The sequence below is a fragment of the Helianthus annuus genome, chromosome 1 (genome assembly GCF_002127325.2).
Source record: "Helianthus annuus cultivar XRQ/B chromosome 1, HanXRQr2.0-SUNRISE, whole genome shotgun sequence".
Lineage (NCBI taxonomy): Eukaryota > Viridiplantae > Streptophyta > Magnoliopsida > Asterales > Asteraceae > Helianthus > Helianthus annuus.
The window spans coordinates 56,254,239-56,266,882 of record NC_035433.2 but is presented as its reverse complement, the minus strand read 5'-3'; the positions used below and the strand labels follow the sequence as shown (position 1 = coordinate 56,266,882).

Genomic DNA, 12,644 nt, shown 5'->3' with positions numbered 1-12,644 from the left:
TGGGTTTGATAATTTAAACTCGGTTAATATAAAGGAATCGGGTAAAATACCGTTTAGGATAAAAGCGAAACCGTAAAATTAAAGCTGACTAGGAATATTTAACCGAGTGGTGACATGTATATGAGTAACAAGATAATGAGTGTAAGTCTCATTATTAATTGAAACGAAATTTGAGGGACCAAAACCGTTAAAAAGGGAAACATGATTTATTATATTAAAGGAAAACACACACACACACACAAGGTGTGCATGGAACGATCAGGAAGAAGAACAAGGGTTCAAACCCTTGTTCTTGATAAATCTTCAAATTGAAGGGTGGAATGAAGTCCAAATTCACAACCGAACATGAATTAACGATCACCTTCACAAGGGGATCATAAGGTATGTCTTAAAACTCAGATTTGATGATCTTGTTTGAAGTGGGTTATGATTAATCCATGAATTTGTATGAAATTAAGCATGTAGAGGTGATAGAAACACTAAATAGAACTTGTGTTATGAATAATTTTAAGTAATTGGGTGATTTAGAATAAAACCCATTGCATGAGTTTGAAGATGATGATCATGATGAATTTGAAGATGTTATAGTGTGATCTTGTGATGTATAGGGTGTTGTATGATAGGCTAAGATAGATAAATTTGATGTGGAAATTATGATTGTGAGATTTTGCTTGAATGTAATAGTTCATAAGATGAAATAAGGAAGAACATGCTTAAAGCACTTGTACATTATGCTTAGGAAGTAGTACGCACACCAAGTGTTTGATGAAAGGTCTAAAAGACAACAACAAGTGAAATTGTATGCAAGTAATGGGTAAATAGATATAGTTCATGTGAAGATTATCTAGGGATGATGTCGAGTATACCTTATGCTTGTTTAAATGAATTTATGATGTGGAGTATGCTTCAAGTGGGTCGTATGTTAGATGTGAATTTGATATGGTTTTTCATATGTATGAGCATATATGCTAATAAGAATGTGAACGTGATGACATGAGTATATAGGAATCATGTCAAGATGGATGGGAGCTTTTGAGGCTAACGGGCTATGGAAACTCAATCAAGTAAGCGAACGAGAATACGGACGCGCAAGGTAAGTGCACTCCGAACTTACTCTTTAGTTGTTAATGTATTTATGATATGTGATTATTGTTGAATGCAATGTAAGAAGATATGGATTGATGCAAGTAGTAAGTTAAGTTTTAATGGAATAGGTTGGAAGTGGTTAAGAAAAAGATTCGATTTGGTTTGGGTAAGAAAGGGAACTTACATAATGAAATTATGCTTGAATGAATAAAATGAGTTATGTATATTTGAGGATATGATCATGTAAATGGAAGCTAATGTACTAATCGTTTTTCTCTTGAGAATTAATGTGAAGTATAGGCATGGTAACAAAGGATGTGAAGGTTGACTCCACAATCTGATGCGAGAAATCGAGTGGATGGATGAAGGGGCTAGTATAAGAAAAAGCATGAAATGTTGACGCGCTATTATGCTTGTGCTAAGATTTTTGTATTATGTCACCGGTTGCTAATAATGTGTTTGAATGTGGTGACTGCAGGCTACACATGTTTGGATGTTTCATCTAGAAGCGTACGCGGTTGAAGATCGAGTCAAGACACGGATTGTATGTGGGTGTATACGTAGTCACTTAATTGAGTCATGTATGTTAGTTTTTGCATTAAATTATGAAAGAGATTAATGTATTTTAAATGAAAGAAAGAATATCATGAAGGAAATTTCTAGTTATGTAGTGTCCGCTGCGAATCTTAGGTTAAAGCGTTTTAGGGCGTTACACAAAAGCTTCTTAATTGCGCTATTTAGCATAACTCCTATTCTGGACCTCGAATTGTTATGAAACTTTCGGTTCAGAACCAGGTCTAAATAGAAAATTGTCGGATCAAACAAGCTTAGACCAGTTCTTATACTTATTACCAAGTTATATGAGTGATAAAATAGGTTACATGCCTTCTACATTGCTAATTACGTGTTAATTCAAAAATTAGCATTCTGTTGACTTTTTCTAAGCAACTTTGACCCGACATTTAATCTAGTTAGAGTGGGAATCAGAGGGTGCCCTTTCAAGGGTTTAAAGCCCACATGATTACCAACTTATAACTACCTTTAATTCGACTAATCACTGGGCCGTTAATGATTAATCGTTAAGTCAACCGTTAATTACGACGGTTTGACTTTTAAGCTAAAGCTAAGTAAAAACTCAACTAAGAAAGGTCAAGCATACTTACTGAAGTCCTATGCACGGTTAGGAAGACTTAGGGTCTGCTCTTAAGCTCCAGGAAGCTCCAGAAATGCAGAAGTGATGAGTGAACACAATGGTGCAACTCATTGGCCTTTTATAGTGTTCTTAATCCATTGAGATCATGACAACTAGGCCTATCATTGATCCCAGATCATTTACAAGTGTTTCCTAGTGCCTAGGAACTGTTAGGGGTCGCCCATGTTGCTGGAAATATCTTACTAAGTCGGTTAGACGTTTATAACAGCCAATGGCCAACTTGCTGTCGCTGGGCACCCCTTACGGACCGTAAGGCAGGTCCTTTACGGTCCGTAAGCCTTTGCCAGAAGCAAAAAAAATTAACCTTTCATGCATTGAACAAGCAACTTGCATAGCATTATTTTGAGCCAGGAAAATGTCAGTATGAGGCCTTTTTACCCATGCTTGATCAGTTGTGTCTACCTATCTTGCAATATTATTGGGTTGAACAATGATAGTATTCACAAACGAATGTTTTATTAAGCATTATTTTCATAGGATCCATTCTTGCAAATTTGGACATCCATTATCATTAGTAATCACCGGATTAAAGGTATACTAGATGTTTATTAATCATGTTAGGGTCTTGGGATTTATAATGAAGTCGTTCAGAGGTATAAGTTAACATGTCGACGTGTTTAAAAATCCTGCCATACATCTTTAACTAAATCCGGGTTTATAATGCTTTTGTCGTATGTGACACATGTCGTTTATTTATTGAACACAAATTTTCGAGGTGTTACATCCTCACCCCCTTAAAAGAAATCTCGACCTCGAGATTTATTGAAACAACTGAGGGTATTTCTCTTTCATTGTGGACTCTACCTCCCACGTATACTCGGGACCTCTACGGGCATCCCATTTAACCTTTACAATCGGTTCATGCTTCCTTCGAAGCTTCTTAACCTGTCGATCCTCGATCGACACAGGTTTTTCTACAAACTTCAAGCTCTCTTCTATGTGTACATTTGTGTGTGGTATGACTAGTGAATCATCAGCGACACACTTCTTCAGATTGCAGATGTGGAATACATTGTGAATACCACTGAGCTCTTCAGGTAAGTTTAACTTATAGGCAACTGATCCGACTCGTTCGATGATCTTGAAGGGTCCTATGTATCTCGGGCTTAAATTGCCTTTCTTACCAAATCGCATCACTCCCTTCCAGGGTGATACTTTAAGCAGTACCTTGTCACCTACCTCGAAGTTAAAAGGTTTACGCTTTAAATCTGCGTAGCTCTTCTGTCTATCTCGGGCAGCTTTCAGACGGTCACGAATCTGGACAATCTTGTCCGTCGTTTCAAAAACTATTTCTGGTCCTGACAGTTGGACATCTCCAACTTCCGCCCAACAAACGGGCATTCTACACTTCCTACCGTACAAGGCCTCAAAAGTGTAACACCTCGTAAAATCACGTCCAATGATGTATTGACACGTGTAATAAACCCTAATGAAGTTAAACAGTGAAATTTAGGGACTAATTTTTCGAAAAATCAAAAACTTTGATTATAAAAGGACTGAACGTGTTAGCATACCTAAAATAAGTTTTTAAATAACTTCTTACGATGTTTATATTCACAAATGTGCCACTTGATGATTAAGTGTAGTCGTTTGCGTAATTAATTAAAAGTTTGCGCAATAAAGGGTTAAAAGCGTCAATATGTTAATTCTTACCTCTGAGTGACCTTTTAACCAACCGGGGGCTTCATGGTATTTTATTATACTCTCGAGAATGCCAATTATTGGCCATCTAAGGTTTTTATGCCTATAAGTAAAGTTACGCGCAACTTTGCAAGTTAGAGGGGCTAAAAGTGTCAATATGTTTAATTATACCTCTGAATGACCTTTTAGCGAACCCAAAGCATCGTAATGTTTAATAATACTTTCAAGGATGCCTAATATGGATTAGATGAGGCTTCAATTCTAATAAATGATGAAATGCGCAAGTTTGCGCAATAGAGGGGCCTAAAGCGTCAACTTTTGAATATACGCCCTTCGGTGACTATTTAAGCAAACGGGAGTGTATTAATATTTAAATATATGCTTGGGAATGATTATTATGGGCCATGGAAGGCTTAGATATCATTAAACGGCATTTCGCGCTACTTTGCGCAATTAAGGGACTAATTGCGTCAAACTGCAAATGTAGGTCGAATTGTATGATAACGGACCTTCCGGAATATGTTCATAAGTTAAAAATACCCTATTTATCCTTTATATAGCTTAGGTATAGGATTAGAGGTGTTTGGTGCGCAAAAATAAACTTTTATGTCATGCAGGGACTAAAAGTGTCAAAAAGTGCACAAGTTTGCACTTTTGCGCATATCTCGCGTTCTGAAAATCCCCGGACACCCAAAAATTTATGTAAGCACTAAAATATTTTATTTTAGTGTGTGGCATGATAAAATTCCACTCGTCGCATAATTTGGACCGTTTTTAGCGTCCGTCCGTGTTTCGTCGTAATTCGACGCACAACGTGACCGTACGGCCAAACGAACCGACATCCGACATGTTTTGAGCATGTTTCATGCCCCTATGTTTAATCATCCTAGTGGACCCTTAAAATGAGGTTAACGGGCCTTAGACGTGCCTAAAACAACCTTAAAAGCTCACAGGGACCAAATCTGCCATTTCTGAAACTTAGTTTGCTGGTCAGACTTTCAGGCGGGGCGCGTAAGACCCCTTAGGAACTTACACGGGGTGCATGAACCCACCAGAACTGCAAAAACCAGTTTTCAAAACAGCAGCTGGGTTTCCTTGTGTAGCAAACGGTTTTTAAGCAATCTATGGGCTATTTAGAGGTGCCCATGGTATTCCAAAACCATGGGTGATACTTGTACGGTCCAGATTGAATCACGGTTTACGAGAAACGATCCTAACGGTTCTCAAAAACCTATAAATACCCCCCTTGTTCTTGGCTCACTTCACACCTCATTCCAATTCTGATTACTCTCTGAGTTTCTGGAGGATATTGAGCCTTTTTGAGAACCTCCTTCAGTCCCTTGGACCATTCGTAAGTGTTCCTTCGTGCTTGTTTGATTATTTAGCGTTTTAAGCCAAAAGTCAAGCGTTTTCGATAAACGCTTTGACTTTTAAACGGCTAAGTCATGGTTCGCAACGAACGTGGCCACGTGACCGTAATTAGGTAGGTAATTAACCCTCAAAAGGGCACCTCCTAATTACCACGTTTACTTAGTTTAATTGTCGGGTCAAATGAAAGTCAAACGGGTTAATTTTAAATAAAATGCATAACTATTAAATTAAAAGTCATAAAATCAGTTTTGCCACATTACTAACTTGGTAAATATTAGTTGAACATGTCTAAGCATGTTCAACCCGACAATTCTAAGTATATACCCGGTTCGGAACCGAAAGTCGCAAAAGTTGACTTTTGCTCTGACTTTCAGTTCTGACCGATTTGGCTTAGTTTAGATATGCCTTAGGGTTCCATTAGGACCATATTATAGATTAGTATAACCCTCTGAGGTTATACAACTTGGTTCCATAGAAATCCTAGTTCAAGCATGTTTCCGTTAAATGCCTAAATGTTGACCGTTATGCCCTTTTGACCTTAAAACGATATTTTTGAAAATGTGAAAGGATAGAAACCTTCACTACTGAATTATAAGCTTGTCCCTAAAATTTGACATCAGTTTGAGATTTAGATTAGGAGTTATGCTCAATAGCGTATTTAGAAAGCCTTTTATTAATAAAACGGCGTAATTAGCATATATCCTATCTAAACCCAAATTTTAATACCAAACTTTTTACCCACTGATATAAAATAATATTTTGGGATTTTTGAAGATTTTTATTTATTTTTAGGTTGAGCATAACATAGAGTTCTAAGCTTGATTCGGTAATTACCGGTTTTGCCCTTTTGGGCTATAAAATGAGTTTTAGAAATCCTTTTGACCCCGAACCTTTTTCTACTGATATAATATGATAAATAAAATATTTTGAGCCTTCTGGAATAATAAAAATATCAGCTTTCTATGCAAAACCCGGAAATGGCTCCAAATCGCCTTTTTAAGCGTTTTTAACGCATAGTATGTATCGAAACTATTTTAAACATATAAGGGCTGATGCCTACTGAAATATTTAGTAAATTTTTATATTTTAACAGTAAGGAAAAGTTTTAAACTCAGGTTTTCAGTTTTGACCTTTTAAGCCTATGTGAAATTACCAAAATGCCCCTGCGGTGCATAGTATGGTTATAATTAATAAATTTCACATATATATGATACCCTACTGTTATAACTATTAAATTAAGTATATTTACTGATTATATCAGACCTGGAACTCAGAATGATATTTAAACTCTCTTATAGCTTTTAAAATGACCAAAATACCCTTCGGGGCATAAAATGGTCTTAAACTCGTTTTGGGCATAATGGAAGGTATCATTCTGATATCACAACATGTTTAAGGCATATTAACATAGGAAACTTGTATTTGACTCTTATGGTTACTCGTTACGCACTTTATGCGTTCGGATCGGCGTAGGTAACTAGCTTACCCATTTAAGCCGAAACGGGTCAAACCATATCATTTCAGTCTCAAAATCCAGAATGTGATTAAGTTACCCATATTAAACAAGTATGCAAGCTTGTTGGGTCAAAACCACATTCTAAAGCGGTCTTCGCCTTATCGTGCGTTTAAACCGTAATCTTCATTTAAGAACTAACCGGTCTAGGCTTAGGCCAAATTAATAGGTTATTAAAAACCTTCATTCCAGATTTAGTAGCCCAGTAAAAGCTATCTGTACTTGCTTGGTGGTATACGGCTGGGATAAATTGTATAAATTTGCTCAGGTAAATACTTTTAACTTATTTTCCCTTATACGGGCTTGGGGTACGGTATATAAAATACCGCTTGGTCGGGGAATTGACCTTAACCAGTCGGTGGTTAAGTGTTGTCAAATTAACCCGTTTAAAAATGCTGTTTTGTTTGTTTAACGCCTTTGGGGGCTTAATGACCATGTCCCGGATATCCTTGGCATCATTCAAAGAATGGCCACGACCTTAGCACACGGGTGTAGGCGTACACCCGTAGTGCATTTCAATAAAGTATAATCGTCGGTCGAGAGAAGTCTCGCGGCGGAATTATATTAAGTGGTGTGTCTATTAATCTTTAACCCGGCACGACCCGGGCTATTGAACGCATAACAAATATGTAATTCTTTTCTAAGATTATTAAGCAAATAATTATCCCAAGTTATAAAATGTTTTATGCCATGGGCATTCAATTCAATTTTTAAAACCTTTTCAAAATGAGTCAGTTAAATTGTATTTACCAGTGAAAACTGACGTATTTTCTCAAAAAGACTAAGTGCAGGTACTACGCGTAATAGGCTGGTTTCTCCTAGCATCAAATAAAAGTCTCGCAAGCTTAGGTGCCTGAAGTCTGTTGAACAATGTTTTATTTTATTTTGCGATCCGCCTGTGGATCTTTTACTTTCCATTTGTAATACTTGGATATTACTTCATATCGGATTGTAATATAATCATCTTTTGCTTCCGCTGTGCATTTAAATATTGTATTGTTTGACTAAGACGATATCAACTACGTCACGGTACCCCCACCGGGCCCACCGGTGACACGTGGAAAATAGGGGTGTGACAGGTTGGTGTCAGAGCCAACGTTGAGTGAATTAAACACTAGCCTTTTGTGTTTAATTTCAATGACACAATAGCACATTCCTTGACCTTCTGAGTCTAGACTTAACACAGGAATATCCTTATCTCTATTCGGAGAATTTTTGCTTTCAATTCTATATTTTTGATATGTCGCCAAGCAAAGAAGCCATAATGGAAATTCTCCCCATTAGAAGCCTAGGGAAGGCCGAGCTTCGTACTGCGACTAGGATTAACGTGCAACCAAGGAGGAGGCATTCAGAAACAAAATAAAGAAGAAACTCCTTTTGCTGTTGATCGTTTCCTTAGTAGTCCTTACAAGGACATATTTATCTTTCAGTCCCTTCAAGGACAGCATTATTCCTTAGAAGTCCCGTTTAGGGCAACCATGTACCTGTTTAATTTTAATGGAACGGTTAGATTTAAAATAACGTTCCTATTATAAGATCTACCATTATTATAAAATGGCAAAATCTAAAAAGGGACAAGACCTAGCCATGTGTCATTTGAAGACAAGGCCAAGATGGTATCTCCATAATTAGATTCAGATCCATAATTAACATCTCAACTTAGGATTGATCTGCGTTTAAAATTTAAAGAGAATCTAGGGGTAAAACCTAGCCACGTGTCATTGCAGACATGGCCAAGATGGTAGAACCTGTCTAAAAGATTCCAAAAATTTTGTTAACATCTGTAAGTATGTTAGCATGTTGGGTAAATTGTGATACAGAACAAATCACACAGGCCATCTTTAAAATTGGGTTAATTTAAATTCCCTGTAATTATATAACCATCCTTTGAGGATGAAGTGCCTACGGGTAATAATTAACGTCCTCTGGGACTAAGAGACAGTAGAAGTCTGGAACTCACTGTCTAGAAAAGGTAATGCACTTGGATTCAGAAATACTTCGATTCTGTGAGAATCCTGGTTATAAATTAAACTTGTCCACGTGACTAGGCCTTGTGTGCCATTATTAACTCATAATATAGGATTCATGATAAGGATCCTGAACAGTTATATATTTATCAAATTAACTAAAATGGTTATTAAAAACCATAGGTTATAAATTTTAGTGAATTCATATGAGCCTATTCTAAAGGTTCAAAATCCTTGTTTACACCTGTAAACATGATAACATTCCTGGCAGACGTGGTTTGATAAAATCGCATAAATCATCATCATACTAGATTCTCCCGAAATCCTTTCCTCTTTTATGATTTAAGCATCCATTAGGGATATAACGCTCATGGGCCATATTCATTGTCATAAAAGACAAAAGACAGTCGTAGTCTACAACTTCCTGTCAAAGAAAGGCACTGAACAACGTTCAAGCCTAAATACCTTGATCCTACAAAATCATGGTTTATAATTGCCCTTGTGATTTGGCCTTTTGTGCCATAGTTATAATTTAATTAAATCCAGGATAATTATAATAAAAATCCTGAATAAAATAAATATCATTCCTTTCCTGCCAGTATTTATATTAAAAAGAATCTCAAAGGGTATAACCTAGCTTGAATGTCATTAAAGACCTGGCTATGATGGTAAGACCTGTGTAAAGAGATTCAGATCCTTGTTAAACACCTGAAAACGTGTTAACACTCCCGACAACAGTGATGCGATAAAATCACACTTGTCATCTTTATATTAGAAACTTCCAAACCCCTCATTTAGCCTAAATAATCAGTAGGAACCATGACTAATAAACGTCGAACATGATGTACACATCTAAACATCCATCTGGGATGTATACCTACGGGTAAGGATGTATACATGAAAAAGATAGTTTTATTTCATAACTTCTTGTCAAAACCATGAACTATGAAATTTTCCGATCCAAAGGAATCATTGATTATGTTTTAAAATTTCCCTAGTGACAAGGCCTCTGTGGCATCAAAAATCCTTTGGAACAAGCCTTTGTGCTATAAAATGTCGGTACGACATTGGCAGTCGTGATTTTTGTCCCCTGTCTAATAAATATGAAGGATTATATTCCGTTTAAAACGCTAAGGATGGTTTATTTAAAACTTAGGCAAAAACATAATCAAATAAACTAAATACTATCTATTGGTTTATTCGCACCTTGGCTATTCAATTATCAAGTTCGACGATTCACTGTATGATCAAATTACTACTACTTGGTTTGTAGCCTTCAAAGCATCCTCATGGCTGACCCCTCTGAAGCTCGCAATCATCCAGTTGATCAGAATGATGATGCAAGACTGAATTTAACAAGCACCGAGTTACAGGCTATGATAGATACAACCGTAAACAACGCCGTGGACCGTGCGTTGAAGGATCATAAGCGAAAGTGTGATGACACCCCAAATAAGGATTATAAAAAGGGTAAGACTGGTTCAAACTATAGCCAGTTCAAGCCAAGGGAGGCAAAACCCGAGTGTAAAACCTGCGGGAAGAAGCACTTCGGAAAATGTTTCTATGAGCAGACCAGAGGATGTGTCATCTGTAAAGAGGTGGATCCCGAGACCCATGAATGCAAGGACTCGAGAGACAACCAGCAGTTAGGTAAGAAGACCAGATGCAAAACCTGTAGGAAGTACCACCTCGGGAAATGCAGATTTGAATCCCAGCCTTTATATTGTGGAATCTGCAAGTCCAAGGGGCATAAGACCTTGGATTGCAAGAAGATGGGAGACGCAACCTGCTATGGTTGCAATGAAATGGGGCACATCAAAACTAATTACCCAAATAAAACCAAGAAGCCTGGGGAGACTAAGAAGACCAACGCTGGAAACTCTCAAATGGATGCTCAAGAAGCTAATCAGGATGACAATGTCACAACAGGTACTTTCTTTATCAATAACGCTCATGCTAGAGTATTACTTAATTCAGGATCAGATAAGTCTTTCGTAGACAATGGATTTTGTAAATCTTTAAATCTGCCTGTTAAAAACTCTAAGCGTTAAGTGTCACACCCCCAAAAATCCACACGCGGAGTATCACCGCTTGGGAGCGTGACTGACCAGGATCAAGCCACCAATCATATAGAACAATGTATAAAGTAGAAGTAATTGCAATATAATTCAAAACAAATCCATATGAAAGGTGTTTCCAAAACATAAGTCAGTTATCAATGTTTAGCGGAAGCGTATATATAAAAATATCCAATGTAAATGTGTATCAAGTATCATATGGGTTTCATATGACGTTCACGATCCAAGTCCACAACGTCCGCGCCTCCAGTGCAAGCTCCCAGTACCTAACGATCTGCAAGGCATGTAAAAGAAAGGATCAACAAAATAGTTGAGCGAGTTCACAGTAAATAAGTACGTAACAGTAAGTACAGGTTGGCTCTACTGGGCCGATAGTAAGTTATATAGGTGGGGGCTTCCCATGTTATGTGACCACTAGACTATTCGTATTATCCCTGTTCTTCGTCCGAGAACAGTAGCGCGTATGAGGTGTGCGTAGCACGTATCCTTTGCATCGAGGATAGTAATTAGTATATGACCACGTAGGTGTTATCCCAACCTACGGAAGAAGTAAGTAATGCGTACACGTAGGTTTTACGTGCGTGCCTGACATCCGAGGCAGTAATGGCATATGACCACGTAGGTGTTATCCAACCTACGGAACCACGTAGGTGTTATCCCAACCTACGGAATTAGTATACGACCACGTAGGTGTTATCCCAACCTACGGAACCGTCCTGACATCCGAGGACTATGATAGGTGATAGTCTAGGAAAAGCGTTTGTACGTTTATGTCAATTGAAACCTTTAACCCATTCCCACGACCCGGGAATCCCATGCCTTAGTAGGAGTGTGAACTCACCTTGGTTTGCTCGGTATGCTAAGTTATGCGCTCACTAGTAATTAATCACGTCCTACTGTACGCACGTATAACAAATCAGTTCATGTTCACAATGATTCGCATGCAATATAATGTTCACGTAACAGTCAGTTTGTACATCGGCGCAACACGTACCATTTCCTAGTTACTCATCAGCTAGTGCACACAATTACAAATGTAAACATTCATCATCAAGCATGGCATGTCAAATAGTTCATGTATACATTCCATCCTTCGAAGGATGTTTATAATTGCTACTATCCTTCGATCCACTGTTAACTTTCGACACATCAGTGATCTTTCAACACTTACAAGTTTTCACAGTTATCTTTCGGACTAGTTGGTATGTTTCGTACCATCAGTCATCTTTCGACCTAAGGTATCTTTCGGTCAACTTAATTATGTTTCGGTCATATCTATCCTTCGGTCAATGCTATGTTTCGACTACAAGCATCTTTCGATCAATCAACAGTTACGTTTTCACAATCAGTTACGTTTTCACAGGAACAGCAACCCTAATCATCTGTACAGCCGTCATCATCATTACCAAAACATCAGAATCATTTAGCACATCTAATCATAACGCAATCATCCAGAAATCATTGTCTAGCATGAACCTAGTTTAAACGTATCACGAAACCGGTTAACGCACATTAACACATCATCAAACCCTATGTGAAATCTATATCGATATTCAATCGTATTCAAAATCATAATATTCAGGCATGTATCAGTTCAGGTTACATCAACAATCAAGAACACACTACACGTGAACACATACGCATATAAACGAACGATCGAATCAAATAGATTTTACTAACCGAAATGAGGGTTTGGTCGCAAGGGTCTCCTGTGGTTACTAGCTTGCCGTCACAGTTTGGAGAGCTCTAGGGTTGGGAATATGATAGAAAATGAC

General features: G+C 37.6%; 1 long non-coding RNA gene across 1 annotated transcript; it reads left to right on the top strand.

The window, feature by feature from the left end:
* The first annotated feature begins 258 nt into the window (after nucleotides 1-258).
* LOC110891717 lies at nucleotides 259-1,694 on the top strand. The gene is made up of 3 exons (XR_002565504.1): nucleotides 259-381; nucleotides 1,006-1,093; nucleotides 1,565-1,694. It is a non-coding gene; the product is annotated as an uncharacterized LOC110891717 (long non-coding RNA).
* Nucleotides 1,695-12,644: the final 10,950 nt, after the last annotated feature.